This window comes from Lactuca sativa, chromosome 1, assembly GCF_002870075.4.
Source record: "Lactuca sativa cultivar Salinas chromosome 1, Lsat_Salinas_v11, whole genome shotgun sequence".
NCBI classification, from domain to species: Eukaryota; Viridiplantae; Streptophyta; class Magnoliopsida; order Asterales; family Asteraceae; genus Lactuca; species Lactuca sativa.
In genome coordinates, this window is record NC_056623.2 from 107,425,035 (window position 1) to 107,442,613 (window position 17,579).

At 35.5% G+C, this 17,579-nt stretch overlaps 1 long non-coding RNA gene across 1 annotated transcript; it reads right to left on the reverse strand.

Moving 5' to 3' along the window:
• Positions 1-8,720: 8,720 nt before the first annotated feature.
• LOC122196130 (uncharacterized) lies at positions 8,721-14,653 on the reverse strand. Its single transcript, XR_006187367.2, has 3 exons — positions 14,352-14,653; positions 13,873-13,963; positions 8,721-9,011 (listed from the first exon to the last, which is right to left on the reverse strand). It is a non-coding gene; the product is annotated as an uncharacterized LOC122196130 (long non-coding RNA).
• Between the last annotated feature and the right edge of the window lie 2,926 nt (positions 14,654-17,579).

Consider the following 17,579-nt stretch of genomic DNA (forward strand, 5'->3'; position numbering starts at 1 on the left):
AATACATTGTTATATCTTGCACTTGGACAAAACCACAATTACCAAATCAACATGCATTTACTGATGCGAAAATACATCGCTATTTTTAAACTATGACAAACACCAAAGTAAATTCCTACTTGTTACACTTGGGACAAAAAAACCAATTACCAAAGCTTCTAGAAAATAATCACCACAAACAAAAATTACCAAATCAACATGCATTTACTGAAATTAAATAATCCTCTTTTACATGTGATGGCTGTGAAATCCACGGGATAAGAGAAGATTTTCGGCTGATGCCTCTGATATGGCTACACGTCGTTCTCCTAATAGTTTCTCGAAAACAACTCTTACTTGAGCGAGTGTTAACTCTCTTTCACTCTCTGGCCCTTGCGTTTGTTCTAAGCGCTCTTCCACTAACCGATTCTATGTTTCCCAAAAGTGATTAACAATTAAGTATAAATGAACACTTAATTATATGATAAAATTATAACTAAATACTTACGTATCGTTGTTCCGCCTTAGCACCAACAAATATACCATCCCTATCGGTATGAGCCTTGTGAAACGTTTCCACTCTCCTAAGGTTCAGTTTAACATTAAAATTAGATTATATTTTAAATATATAATTACATGTATCGTACTATACCTTCTTATAGCAAGTATTGCTATACGAGCTCGACCCCCCACGATTCACGGTCGTTTGCATCTGACGAACTTTTTTAATCCTTTCTGAAGCAACTTTGTGTTCATCCATTTGAAATACTCAACTGCTTTCTTCCAGTTATCAACATCCATATCATCTGGGGGTAGCTAATGCTTTCAAGATATCCTCATACCCTTCGACTTCCAAAAAATATTCTTTTGCATCAGCTTTACGCTCTCTATAACCTTTTAACAAAGCCTCTTCAAAACTCTCTGACAACATAACATCGTCTGGATCTCGGTACATCCGATCCAAATCAAACTTTATCTACAAAAAAACATTTTAACCAAGTAAAACACAGTCATAATTAACTGTATAAAATATTTTTATATAAATTATTTATCCCTAAATGTTTTTTTAATGTATCCTTTATTGCATGAAATCTATGTTGTGTTTCAGCTATAGAGAAGACCAATACTCGAGTTCAAAGAAAATGCTTCGTTTCGACCAGTTCAACTCGTCATCTTGCCGCTTTGGCTCCCTACCTCCATGCTCAGGATGTTTACCCGGTTTACGTGTTAGTAGACGACCTAGTTGCTCTTGTATATCGTCATTACTAAAGTGTCTCGGAGCGGGTCTTGTCTCTTCCATCCCGTTAAAATCCAACCTCTTTCTTAACAAATCATTAGCATCGAGGAAACAATAATGACCAATATATACGACTTTATTTGTTGCATGGTACGAAGGATTATCTTCATTGCAATTAGCACATGCTCTATACCCTTGCCCACTCCAACCTAAGAGACTACTACGAGTTGGCCAGTCGTTTATTGTCCACAACAACATAGCTCTCATCGTGAAGAATGTTTTTGTTGCCACATCTTTAATATGTACGCCTAAGTTCCACAAACGTTTAAGATCTTTCACCAAAGGCCTAAGAAAAACATCCATATCCTTACCAGGTGCTTAAGGGTCGGGAATAAAAAAAAGTCAACATGAATGATGACTCTTTCATACAAAGCCAGGGTGACAGATTGTATGTGGTGAGTATGATCGGTCATGTGCTATGTGGATTACACATGTTTCCAAATTGATTAAAACCATCAGCTGAAAGACCTAGGCGTATGTTATGGGGTTCACTCAAGAAGTCGGGTTATTTTTTATCAAAATCTTGCGAATGTTCCCCATCAACAGGATGACACGTCATACTATCTTCTAATCATTTGGTAGTATACGAAATCATATTTTTGGTAGTGTGCCTCGAATAATATAAACATCGTAGTCTAGGTGTCACGGGAAAGTACCGTAACACGTTATGAGCTAGTTTCTTACCCTTGGTGTTTTTATCGATCCATCGGCTCTCTTTAAAATGAGACAAACCTGCGATGACTCGTGTTCTTTACAAAAGAGAAAACAACCGTTTTGCACACATGTATTGCAATGACTCGTGTTCTTTCCAAAAGAGAAAACAATCATTTTTGCACACATATATCGACTCATACCCCAGACCAATAGACTTTAGTTTCAGCTAGATAATGTGAAAATGGAACCTTGTTGCATATGGGAAATGTTGATTGCAACAAATCATGGAGTTGATCAAATTAACTATCTGTCCATTTGTTGTTCACCTTGATATGCATTAACTTTGTTAGAAGCTCAAGGGAAGAAAAGTTGCAACCAGGATACAATTTAGTTTCCACTTCTTCTAATAACTACATAAAATCATCATCCACACCGCTACCCCTTATATTCGAGGTTCCTTCATCGAGGTTGGTATTCTTTTCTCTCGATTCCCAAATCACATCGTCGATTACATCGAGCATTTTGTTACTTGTCAAGACGACTCTAGGAATTAAAGATTCAACATGATTGATCCAAGTTGTGTACGACTTACTAAAACCATTTATAAATATATAACCTTCCACTGTTGTCGGGTACTTGAAGTAACGGTTATCACATTTTTAACACACACATATGATTTTACTATTACTATCAAGGTGTGACTTGGACTTCTAGATAAAAGCGTTGAGTCCTATTTCCAACTCGAGATAGTTTCGATGTGGATTACTAGTCCAACTTTTATCAAAAGATATGATGTTGCTGACTCATAATTTCGAGTTTAGAGTTTAGTCTACAGAATTAGTATTGTTTTTCTTTTTACAATCCACATTGTTTTTTTTACAAAAGTTAACATCCTACTTTATTTGTAACATTGTACTTTTATAGCATGTTACTATTGTACCTTTTTATATTTTTATTATTTATAACATTTTTTGTTTTTTTTTTCATTTATAGCGTTGTATTTTAAACAATTATATTATGATGTTGTTTTCTATTGTAGTGATTTAGTTTATGTTTTCGAAGACATTCATTTTATTTCTTCACGTTGTATAATAATTAATGATAACTTAATGTATATTAAGTCACGTGATTATTTTTTATTTTTTTAGTAGTTTATTACAAATACATTTTGTTTCATTTTTGCCGTATATATATATATATATATATATATATATATATATATATATATATATATATATATATATAGAGAGAGAGAGAGAGAGAGAGAGAGTTATTACTTGTACAATTTGTTATATTCCAAATCACATTTGCCTTTTTGGATTCAAGATAAATACACACACCATAAATGATCCTTGTTAATCATTTCATTATTAAAAATCATTTTAAGCATCATTGAAGTTTGTTAAAATTCGTTTAATCAATTTAGCCCAATAAATATATTGTTCTTTCTTTTTCTATTTTTAAGATTTTTAAACAAGTTTTCTTACATAAGATATAATAGAATTTAACAAAAAAGAAAAAAAGACCATGCTCAGATAAAGTTAGACTTTGATAATCAAAATATATTTTATAACGATAGAGATCCAGTAAGGAATTAACCAAGAGAGAATAGAAACTCTTAGAGAAGACTAGGATGAAAGAATGAGGTGTTAGGGAGGGGTATTTATAGTTCTGGTTGCTTAGAAAGAAAGTTGATTTGGATTTGTAACTAGATGAAGATAATAAATTAATAATTTAATTTATAAAGCTCCTTCCAAATATAGCATTTGACGAAAATTCCAAGGCTTGTCCCTTGCTGATTTTTGGCCCCCATCATATGGGATCCATAACCTTCCATTATTCAACTATTAAATAATTAACATCTAGCGGCTACAATATTAATTAATTTGAAATTAATTTTAAATTAGATTCTAAATAATATATCATTACATGAATGATTAATAAACTATTTCTCTCTCTCTCTCTCTCTCTCTCTCTCTCTCTCCCTTTCCATGTGTCTCTCTCATAACATTATAATTCTATTTAGATCATTGAGGGAACACAAAAATGAACTTGCTCTTGATGAAAAGTTTTGCCGATTAGTTACGTCATTGAACACTATTTCAACCGTCTCCCACTTGGCCAAGTCATCAATTATTATTGGCAACTAGGCTCCTACTTAATTAGCAAAGCGTGCATCCTTAGCAAATGCCGAACTCAAAATGATGTTCTTAGACACAACTCATATATAAGTGATCAGTTATTCCTTTGTTCTATAAGATATCATATGAATCTGAGACTTTGATATGAATCGATCTCATGGCCCAAGATTATGATTCCAATGTCCTAAGATACATGTATATATATTGTAACACATAGAATAGTAGGATAAATCACCTGGATACTTTCTTAAAGGATTGATAGCTTTCTAGCAACCCCACTAGCGGGCTAAGCGCCTAAAGAGTATTATCCTATAATATTATTACTTATCAATCATTATGACAAGCTAGTAATGAAAGCTAAATCTTTCAGTAATGTCAATGAATTACTGTAAATTCTATCAAATAGCATTAGCTAGGCATGACAGTTGGGAGGCACAATCATTTCGGCACATAACTTTTATAAAATCTAACAACCAAGCTAGCATGACCATTCTTGGCCCTCTACCAAAAGCCGATCAATCAACATTATGACTTGAATTACTGATAAATCTTATTTACACATTCAAAACGAGTATATATATATATATATATATATATATATATATATATATATATATATATATATATATATATATATATATATATATATAAGCAACTCTTGAATCATAGTAAGCATAGCCTAAATTACCGAAGGTTTATAGTGAAACTGGAAGATTACATCAGCAGAACTTCCACCTGAAAGCTTCTCCTAATGTATCCTAGATTCCTAGAGCATCGCTAAGTTATAAGTACTCACAAATCCCAAGAAAAAGTCCTAAAAATCAAGTCTAAAGAGTTGAGAGAGTTTGAGGAAGGAGTGAGAAATGAAAGGGGACAAATGAAGCTATTTATAGGCAATTTTTGCTAGGTGCACCGCCTGCATATGGGGTGCATGTCGTATACTTCTACGACATCTCTCCTCCAGCTTGTGCCACATGTCACTTTCCTGGTGGTCTACATTTTGCCTTCTAACAAGGTTATGCATCGCGCAAAGTGTGCATATGCGTGCGATTTTCTGTTTCTGTAAATTCCATAACTTTTTCATATGAGCTCCGTTTTATATGTTCTCTATATCTATGCATAGCTATCAATGAGATCTACAACTTTCCTTTAACATCGGTTGGCTATTTCTCACTTTATTTTTTATTTATTATTTTTAGAACGCTTATATTGTTAAGGTCCGTGCAAAATTCATAACTCCTTAATACAAACTCCATTCTCTACTGTCTTTATATTGACATGTTCATATTCACAAGACCTTAAGCTCTCATTTATATTGTTTCGGCTAACAATCAACTTATTTGAATTTCGATTTTTATGTCCACACTAATGAGTCGAACCTTCGAAAAATCATAGCTTCTTCAAGAGAAGTCGGATTTAGGTGCTCTCTACACGCATGCTCTTGATTTTATGATTACAACGACTTTCATTTAAATTACTTAGGTTATCTCTAATTCATATGTTGCGACATGCACAACCATGTCATTTAATCACGAAACTTAGAAGAAGGATAAATTCTTCATACGATGTCGGATTCGGGCGTTCTATATTTCTACAGAAATTATATTGACGTTTCCTAGATATTTTTTTGAAGATTAATTTGGCTAAAAAGTAATATATTGAATCTGGCTAAAAGGTGAAAATGGGGTGTTACAAACATCACGTGGTATTTGGGATGTGTAAAATGATAGAATTGGAATCGCTTGTATTGATCCTTAACGACAACGCATGAACCAGTATATGAAAAGTTGTAGTGGTGAACACAAAAACAACCGGGGACGATGTTACAGGTAGCCCTGCCGAAAATACCCGATACCCGAAGGACGATGTTACAGGTAGCCCTGCCGAAAATACCCGATACCCGAATTACCCGCCCGATTTTTCCGGGTATCGGGTATCGGGTAAATTTTTTCGGGTAATCTGGTAACCCGATTTTTTTTTCGGGTCGGATAAAGGGTACATTGTTTGGGTTTCAGGTATACCCGAATTACTTTAAAAATTCCTTTTTTTAGAGCTTGTACTATATAACAGGTATTTCATCACGCTTAAACTAACTATCATTATTGTAAAACATGAATCTATTTATTATGAAAATATGACACTAACAATATTAAAAGTAATTGTTTATATATCATCATGTTCTTTAAAACTTAACTGTTTTCTAGATTATAGTTTTTATTGCAACTAACAAACTCATTATCTTGACGAAACTTCAGAACGTGGCAAAACTTATGGCTACAATTATCTTAAACATTTTGAACTTTTAAATTAAGATTTTAAGTATTTGTTTTTCAACATCTTATTAGATTAGATTAAGTTGATAAAAAATTACTTGATATCTCAGGTATTATTGATTAAAAAATCTCAATGTTCAAAGATTGAGTAACTTCGTTTATGTCTGATTTGTTTATATAAACAAGACTAATAAAGCACGACGTATTTATTTCATTAAACTTATTTCAGGTGAAATTAAAAAAAAAGTTATATATTTCGGGTAATACCCGAATTACCCAAACCCGACCCGATACCCGAATTACCCAAAACCGACCCGATACCCAAATTTGGTTTGAGTAGGGTAACATGTATTTTTTTCTAACATGAAAAACCAGAATTAGCCGAAACCCGAAAAAATTACCCGATCAACACCCCTAATTACAGGTGAGAGTCCCGCCTCATTTAGTGCATTGTGTCATGTCGGTCACCTTATTAGCAAACGAGATACTTAGTTTGGGGTTACTGATGAATATATAAAGCTATAATTATGAATTATTATAATAACCATTACAAAGGTGATTGAGAGGAGAGTAATTGTTAATGATAAAAATAAAGATTAATATTATCTTATAATATTATAGCGATGTATGAAGTAATAACTAGTTACAAAGATAAATAATAAAGAGTAACTAAAACTAAAGGCTCTAAATAAGAATAACAATTGAGCATTATTTTGATGATTATATGATGTATCTAATGAAATGATTTGTGAGTTTTTGAATGCATATTGATATGATGTTTTGTTTGACTCATTTATGCTATGTGTGTTCCATAACACTATACTTATGACTAGCTAACTTAGCATATGTTGACCCGTGTTTCTCTGCTTGTTGTTTGCCTTGAATTCATAAATGTAGCGTAGTCTAATGGTTTGTTGATGATGGGTTCTCTTGGGTTTTATATTTAGTGTATATTTAGTAATGATACCATTTTAGTCATGTCGTGGAGTTTTCATTACACTTGGTTTTGAGAACTTTTACAAGTTGGTTTTATCAACTTTAGATTTGATGAGCATTGCTTTAGTAGTAAAGTAACATTGGGGATGTTTTTCATAAAATTCAAAATAAGACTTCTGCTAATGTACTTTGGTTAAAAAGTGTTTTTCAAAAAATAAAAAGTTTTGGGTGTAAAATCATGATGTTACACCAACACTTGCCAAACACAACATTATCCATACGATCCTATAACACACAAACCTTCCATGTTCCAGGATGCTACTAATGCAACATCAGACAAAAATATGGTTGTACACAACCAAAAATAAGATAGATAGTTAAACACTTGTTCCAACTCCAACATAATAAATAAATTAATAACCATACAATAAAGTCGGACGAAGTATTTTGAGGCTATATTGCTTAGTCTACATATAGCCTCACATAAATATTAGATTAATTGCTCAGATTACAACCTCTACAAGAGAACACATACTGCACCTCAACTAATTGGTGAACCTCATCTGCTAATAGAAACATTCTACCAAAAATTTGAACCCATATCCCAAGCCTTAAATAAAATTGAACATATCACCATCGATGTGCAACTAACCTAGAAAACTCTCAAGTCCCAAGGAAAATTCCAAAATCACCCAAAATGTTGTGTGAGCCATAATGGGATCAACTTGAATACTAACCTTACTGATACAACATGCCAAAACTGGACTCTATATAGATTCAAGGTCAGCTAAAAAGTTGAACAACATCAATTTCATAGTGCCTGAAGATGCACCTACTCTTTACTCTGATGTTGGGTATGCATCTTAAATCTACAATCATATGCTTGATCTCTCTCTCTCTCTCTCTATCTCTCTCTCTCTCTCTCTCTCTCTCTCTCTCTCTCTCTCTCTCTCTCTCTCCTCCCCTCGAATATGGGAGGGTGGAAGAGTATTACCCTATCATAGAAAATGACATTCCCATCCATCATCCTACAACCCAGCCTCAGGCTGCAATCCTTTAGTCAATCATCATAATTTCTTTCTACTTGTGTTCTGCAACTCAAACTAGCATCTTCTTCGAATAACTCCCTCGAGACTTTAGAATCAACTAATTCACACAAGCCTACAACATTCAGAGCTAATCTTCCATGGCCACTAAATCCCAAACAATTAAGAGACTCGTCCTCATCCTGAGCAACAATAACCAGAATACGATAAAAGATCTAATATAGATCAGGGTAACTTAAAGGATAAAGTATAAATGCATTGACTGTCAAGTATGTGAAAGGTTTAACATATAAGACTCTAAGATATTTTACCTTGTCAATACTTCATGACATGTTTTTTAGCATGTCTCGGAATCCTAATATAATGGTTAAACTAGTTAGTATGACTGGATTCCTTATGTTGTTGCATCTGATTCATCATATATGTCATGTAATTCAGGAAGGCCATAGATATTGTATGCCTAGAGAAGGAAAAATAAATAACAGTAGATTGAGATGATCACCGATCACTATTAGGCATTTCCATATTATCAATGAAGTAAAAGTTTCACAGCTAGGAGTTCCTCCTTCTAAACAGTTCTTGATCATTTCTCGGCATCCTTCCTCGGTCTAGACTCTAGTTAAGCTCCAAAGCATCCACTCACGCATCCCGAACTCGCGTAATCATCCACATGCTCCCAATTACCCTGAAAATTCATAACAAAAGTGAGCAGTACAGGCATTCTACAAAATAATCACGAAACACGAAATACATGAGAATAATCGGGAGTTAGTTAGCTTTTTATAACGAAATAACAAGGAAATTGTGCTAAAAGATGCATATAAAATGCATCTAATAGGCTCCCTCTTGTCCCTAAAGAGCCTCCACGAAACCCTAACCCGATTGTTGAGTGTTCTTAAGCTTGTAAGTTATTTTGAGTGCATTTTGGTGTGTTTTGTCTCGTTTTCAAGGAAAGGAAGGTTGGAGCAAGGTGGTAGTTCAAGGAGAAGCTTGTAGATCCGAATTCTCTGTTTTATTTCAAGTGTGTGCATGGTATAAAGTCTTGATCTTGATATTTAGTAGCTTAGATCTCCATGTTTTAGCTTTTGGACCTTTTTGGTCCCATAGATGAGCTCTTATGGATTACTTCCGCGTCTGAAGCTTAGAGTGGCTACTCTTGGTGTTCTTTGGGTCCTAGAGTCATAAAGTTGCAACCTTTGAAGCTTTAATACAGCCATGCATGAGTACTGGCCATTTTCAGGGAAGTAGATTGTTATATTTCAGGTTTAGGCCCATTTAGAGCATGCAAAGCCACCAAGATGTCGACTTTATGGGTTAGTATGTTGTATATGATTCAAATTTATGTTTGAGACTCCTGGACTTAAGTGGTGAAGGACTTAATGAAGAAAAGGCTTAGTGGGTTAGTACGTTGGACGTACAAGCTCGTACTCGCAGCGTATACACTTAGTGTATAGCCGAGTACGTCCAACGTACTATGGAAGTTGGGCTTAGCGTTGTTTGGGCCTCAGATTGGGCCATTTTTTTGGACCTTGTTGATTTTGGCTATAGTGGGCCATCTGAAAACACGTTTTGGGCTATGGATATGTTTGGGCTTCAGGTTAAGGCCCATTAGAGGGGTTTGAGCCCAATTTGTAAAATCGGGCAATAAGTGGGCCACTAGTGGACTTTGGAAGATTATTTAGTTTTGGGCCTTAGTGGTATGTGGTTTTGGGCTTTAGTTGTGGATCAAGCTACGCCAGGGGTAAAATGGTCATTTTTCCCCAAGTATGGATTATTGATTATAGTTTGGAAGCCAAATATTGATTGGGTGGTATTTTCTCTGATAGCTCGAGGAGTCGTCAAGGTAGCAACTACAGATTTCTTTCTGTGAGATTCAACGTTTGAGGTGAGTCTCCTCAATGGGTTTAGTGGGTCTAAGGCACCAATGTCAGCCCTTATAGATTATGTTAGGATTCTAGGAGTCTGTGTGACCCTTGCATGTGTTATGTGTTGCTATGTATACTGGGCGGGGACTCGATGTCAGGCGAGGCTCGAGGACTGGAAAATATGCTAGTGTTTATGATCCTTATATGTGTTAGCATGTTTATGTAATATATTGTATGTGTATAGCGGTCGAGGCCCCGCGACGAGCGAGGCCTAAGTACAACAAATATGTATACCGATCGGGGCCCGATGCCGAGCCGGGGCCCAGTATGTGATTTAATATGTATGGTATGGGGTAGTTTGGGGAACTCACTAAGCTTTATGCTTATTGTTTTTAGTTTATGTTTGAGGTACTTCCAGTAGCATAGTGAAGAGCTCGGGTTGACTGCATCGCACACACCATCGGGATTCCGCATATGATATTTTACTCTGACTTTTATGATATTTGATACATTGGATATTTTGAGATGTATGGAGGTTATTTGGAAATGTTGTTTGATCTATTTAAAAAAATGAAATTTCGAGACCATATTTTAGGATGTTACATGAAGTATGGATTTTTGTCGAGAAGTTTTTAGTCCAAGATATTTAGATAATATTGTAGAGCTTTTCCATACCTTTTCGTGGATATAAAGAACGTTAAAAACGGAGTTTGAAGGGAGAAGTTACGGCGGTTTAAAGTTAGGATGATTTTTGGTTTAGCTGCGTACGCTGGGTGTACGGGGAGTACGTTGGACTTACTAGGGCATCACTAGTATGTTGGGCATACCAGGAGTGCGTTTGGCATACGCAATCAGTTCCTAAACCCTATTTTCGTGGTTTGAGCCCTAATTAAGTTCCTTAACTCCCCAAACCCATTCCATTCTCAACTTCCACCTCTCCAACACCCTCTCTTGAAATCTTAACCCTAGATTGGTTGCATTGGAGCATGTAGATCCAAACCTTTTCTACCTTGATATTTCTTCTAGAGGTATGAAGTTCAAATCTTGATGACTAGAACTAGCTATCTTTGGGTGTTATGAGATTTCGGTCACATTAAGTTCATAAAGTTTAGATCTTGAAAGTTTGTGACCATTTTATGGATAAAGGTGGAAACTTTATCCATCTAAACAACATATTATTCCAGATCTAAATGTTGGAGACTTGGACTTAATGGATTAAGTTGGAAAACATGCACTTTTTGTCCCTTAGAGATGTAAAGACTAGATCTTGTTTGTTGGGACCATTCTAATTGATAAAGTTGGAAAATTTATCCATTATGGAGCTATTAGGAACCATAAATATGTGATCTTGGTCCTTCTTTTGCTTCCATACAGGAGTTGTGATGTCTTAATGGATTATTAAGTTTGGGTTTTAGCTTTTAGACCTTCCCTAGCCATGGAAAGTAATAAAGGTGCAAACTTTTGGACTTAAGACAATGTTTTGACGGTAGATGTGTGTTTGGGTGAAACGTCCTTAAGGTATCAATTGTTTAACGGAAAGGATGGAACCAGCTCGTGTACACTGGGCATAAATTGAGTACGTAGGGCATACTCAACCGACCTTGAACTTTGACTTTTGTTGACTCTGTTGACCGTTCACTTTTAGACCAAGTTTGACTATTGGTCAAACTTGATGGTTTTGACGGGTGAGAGTTAGTTTACCCGCGGGAGCAAGCAATGTAGCAGGGAGCGTTGCAGTGTTTCTCGGTTTCTTAATTCAGGTGAGTATTCACCGCTGTACTTGTGGGTCAAAGGCACCATTTCCGGCCCACTGGATTATATATCTTGTTATGTTGTGTGTTGTTATGCAGTAGTGATAAGTTAGATCTGTACCCTAGGATATATGATATTGCTATGTGGTAGTAATCTATTTATCTGATTGGCTAAATGTTTATCTATTTGCTGGATACATGTTATCTATTATGTATATGTCGACATAATACGGTTGGGTTGAACATGTACACCTTTGTGCGGTAGCCAACAAACCCAAGAGCAAGCCAGACATAAGTTGTGGACCCAGTGGGCAAGTCAGACTTATGATGTGCGCTCAGGTGCAAGCCAGATATGAGCTGTGGCCCCGATAGGCAAGCCAGACTCACTCTGTGGGCTCATGGGTAATCCAGTCTTTTAAGTTGTGGACCCAGTATATGATGTTCTATGTTACCTGTTTCTGTGGTGGTACTTTGGGGGAACTCACTAAACTTCGTGCTTAAAGTTATTTGTTACGGATTCAGGTACTTCAGGTGATCGGGAAAAGCAAATGTGTGATCGTGCACATCCTTCGGATTTTATGTAATTGGATTTTGGGATACTCCGATTTAAAAACTATACTTTTGAAATATCGTTTTTGTAAATGGTTATTGACTTGAGGTTGTTTTGGAAAAATGAAAATTTTACTCTAATTTTTAGGATGTTACATTTTCAAGATTAATCGTTAGCATCCTCCCCTTCTGAGTGATGTCGTCAATTGCCTTTTCCGATTCAAGTTTGTCTTCAACATCCATGAAGCTTATGAAGATGTAGAAATTTCTATTTTTCCCCTTCTTGCCTGGAAAGTATACTTCAAACACCATACCACCATACCGTACCTAAGGAATTAGTTCTTAACACTACTACAAAAAAGCTTATAGGACCCAATTAAATCAATTAAAAGACCCGGTTTTAAATCGGGTCCTAAAGTCAGCGAGACCTATGTGAAAAAAGAAATAGAACCCAGTTTTAAAACCGGCTCCTAACAAAAGAACCCGGTCGTTCATAAAACCGGGACATATAAGAGGAATATAACGCCTAACGTTTGATGGTATACGAAGATTAGGACACGGTTCAACCATACAAAACCGAGTCCTTTTACACTCAAACTAACACGGTTCTAATTACAAACCGGGACCTATAAGAAGATCGTATAAGGTGTAACGTCATTTTTCATATGTATATTAGAGCCCGGTCTGTAGGTAAGCAATCGGGTCCTTTAGTACAATGATATATATATATATATATATATATATATATATATATATATATATATATATATATATATATATATATATATATATATATATATATATTAAAGAGACTAATACCAATGTGCAAGTTACAGCTATTATATTTCTACTTTTGAAGTAAATAGATAAAAACTCCCCAACTAAATTTCCAAATGAATTCTTCCATACTTACAACTAAATCCTATCTTAAAAAACATCTAAATCATATCTTACAATACATCTGAGGCACAGTTGTCAATAGCGACCATAGCGGTCGCTATAGCGAATAGCGTGGCGTATAGGTACATGGTCGCTATTGAGTGCTTAGCGACAAATAGCGAGGTAAATAGCGACATTATGGGTTTTTTTTTTTCATTTTTTTCTCCTTTTCAAAGATAAATCAGAATAAAAGCGATAAGGGTTGAGGTTATGAACGATTTTATCTAGTTTAATGGTTTGTTTCCTTATATGATGATTATAAATTTATAATAACTATAGTATTTAAACATAATAAATATTTTTAATTTTTTATGCCTATCGCTAAATACAAAATAGCGTTCGCTATTTTATCGCTATCGCTACATAGCATATAGGTAGCTCGTCGCTATTTACCGCTATTCGTTATCGATAACTATGATCTGAGGAGATCCCAAGATGGTACCCGAATGAGAGGTTTGTCGGCATCAGCTTCTTTGCCACTTCCCACAAATATTAATCTATATGCGTTCATTTCCGCTTCATGTATGAACCTCCTATAATATAGACATACAGTGATAAAAAGTTAGATGTCAATCAAGTAGATATAGGATTGCTAGCTTGCTACGTATACTAAGTTTGTTGAAATATTTGTTTAAGTTTAAGAAGCTTCTATTTTGTTTTATTTCTTAAAGTGGCACCATTTGGTAAATGATATACAATAAATAACACACACACATGAGAGAGAGCAACCTGGAAGTAGTTTTTTGTATTTCAAACATGAAATTTTGATAGTATTGGTCCTAAAAGTCATGACATAAAACAATTATTTCACTGATATGTTAGCATGCTCTAAATCAAAGTCCCAACAAAGTATAAATCACTATTTTAAATTTCACCCAAACATTTTCAATAACATACTACTAAAACATCGAATATAGTTACCTTAAACATAAGAAAGGATGAGAGTACTTTTTCCATGATATCGTAGAGTTGATTCTTTGACGTTTCAGTGATGTTCAACGATAGACCATCACTGGAGACCTGATTTCCGATCATTATCCCGGAATTTTGTGGTTGTTCTTTTCTGGGTGATTTGATTAGGTTACGACTTAAGGCTTTTTCGTAAGAATTCTGAGAAGGTAGAGTGTGTCGAGACTCGATAGTACAGATAGGGGAAGGGATTAACGAATTTCGGGAGGGAGAGTAGACGGTGAACTTTTTTGGATGGGTTCTTTGGGTCTAGTTTCGAGTTTGATTAGGTTAAGCTTCATCAAGATTAGTCGCAGGTAGTAGCTTTGAAATTGTATACTAGGTCAAATGGCGGGACATCAAAAAAACAATAGGCAGGATACCAAAAATTGATGGCGGGATAGGTGGTATTTTTTTACACCACAAATACATCTTATTGTTTTTTATTTGGTAATATATCAAGGATTTATTTTGTTAATGGTAATCATTTTTCTTTATATATATATATATATATATATATATATATATATATATATATAATTTTAATATCGTATATAGAGATAAAATTATATGTAGACTGACAAATATTACACATTCTCACACATTCTCGGTCAATCATTTAAAAATTCATAGATAAATATTATGGTAAATTAACATAATAATTAATTCATTCTTATTAAATTATCCTTTACTTTAAGTAAATAACTATAAATATGGATGTAAAACATGGAAAACATATTTTAAATCAAAAGACTTCAATTTTGCATAAATTAAAGATCGAAATTTTGCTACCACTCTAATCTTCCCTCTGATGAACCAAACAACCAGAAAAGGTCAGTAAATTCGTTGATCCCCTCCCTCTGACTCCCTATTCTTTAATATATTACAATCCAAGACATAGCACCCTTCATCGTTGTTGATCTCCTCCAAAAATATCTCGATTATCCTAGTAGCGGAGCTACTAAGGGGAGGCCATGCTCCCCCAGCTTTTCTGCCTACTAGCTAAGTTATAAGTCATATAAATAGAAATGATCAAAGAATATATAAGCAAGTTACAGGTGAAGGTTGGTTACGAAGAAGACAAATAGTATTGAAATCGTACAATAAAAATTATTTATTAGAACTTTTGAATGAAGTAAACTAAAGAAGGATGACACCTAAAAAATCTAAGAATTTGAAATTCTTTAATCAAAAAGAAGGAAAGAAAATTTTAAAAAAAAGTAAAAAATAAATTAAATATCCAAACCATATAACAAATTATGCGGAGATCTAAATCTCAAAAAAAGAAAATCTTTAGAAGAAACAACACTTGAAATCCCGGATATACTACAGATCAAAAAGTCGTGAACCACCAACAATGCCGCTCTCCTCCGCGTCGCTGAGTCATCATTTCTATCATCGGAGCTCTCTAGAGTTCTTAACAACCGCCGCTTGTTCTCTGGTTTCTTGCGGTGTGTCTACTTTTCATCTCACTATTTTCTCGTGTTTTCCCTTGACCTTTCAAGTAATGATTCTATGTTCTAATGTCTCTGTGTTTTCTTCTTTTTTAATGGCACTATTATGTACTAACTACAGTCTACAATTTAGAGTATGCTATCACCTTTTTATGACTGTTCATCACTTTATTGCTATATCATTTCATTGTCACTTATTTGACAGTAGTAATCTAGAGCATACTAGGGTTTAATATTGTCGTTTTCTTTGGTCTTTCTATATGAATATGATAAAAAAACTAAAAAAAGAAACAGTCCCAAAATATTATATTGATCAATTATAATAAAATTTTAGTTTTCTTTATTTAAAACCAATCTATGTTATTTTAATTTGGTACATTGCTAAATTATTTTGTAGTTTGTTCCAGGATGATTTATTATGAAAATAGAGTAGGGTCATGATGCGATTGAGAATTTTGATTTTGGCCCCCCTAGTTTTCGTAGTCGTGTTCCGCCCTTGGATTATCCCATGTATTTGTTGGTATGGACATTATTTGTAATATTAAGGCGGGGAACAAAACCACACAAGAGACGCTATTGCACAATAAAGACTTCGACCATAAATTTGATTTCAAGAATTCAATTTCCCTGCGAGAATGCACAACGCAAGACCTTCATCTCTACACCACCATCGGGCTACCTTCACCAACATTGATCGTAACCACCTTTACACCTAACACCCCATACTCTTGTCCATGTACCTAACGAATAAGGACACGCACACACACAAGGGGCAGTCACTATGTTCCAATGTGTAACATCCTGTTTCGAATTGTTCCCATTTTGAATTGGTGATCAAAGGATTATGTTGCACCTGGTTCTTGGTATGTAATTTATTTAAGTATTTTGCATTTTTGGCCTTGGAATCGGCGAGTTGAAGGACCAACTCACCGAGTAGAAGCGGGATGGGGCGCAGGATTTAAGTGATGGACTCGTCAAGTCGGATCCCGGACTCGACGAATAGGCTCTGACTGGACAAAACCCGAATCTGAGGGTTTGCACCCTATTTAATCATCTATTTCCGCCACCACTCGTCCCTATTGCTCCAGAAACCCTCCATAGAAAACCCTAAGTGTTTTGGTGCAAGATCTAAGGCTTGTGAGTGATTTTTGTGGGTTTTGACCTCAAGGAAGAAGGAAGAGCATAGAAGGATCAATAGGAGACTGAAGGATTCGAGTTTGGTTCATCATTTGCAGTCTCCTTATGGTTGAAGATGAACTCGACGAGTTGTTCATAAAACTCGGCGAGTCAAGGACATAACTTGTTCATCAAATGAAGGTGAACTCGACGAGTTGTTCATACAACTCGGCGAGTCGGATGAAGGTTCATTCGATGTTCATATAGAGGAGGAACTCGTCGAGTCGTTGCCAAACTCGACGAGTCGATTTGTGGACAAGGAAGGGTAAAGGGTTAGGGACTCGACGAGTTGACGGCCCAACTCGGCCAGTCGGGTCAATTGGAACTCGACGAGTTGTTCATACCACCACCACTACCAACACCGACCACCACCATCAACACCGCCGCCACCACCACCACTGTCTCCGCCGCCACCACCCACCACTACCACCACCGTCGCTGCCACCACTACCACTACCATCACCCACCACCACAACAACCAATGTCGTCGGAACCACCTCCGCCATCACTCACCACCACTACCAACATCGCCATCACCATCACCATCACCGCCACCACCACTACCGCCATT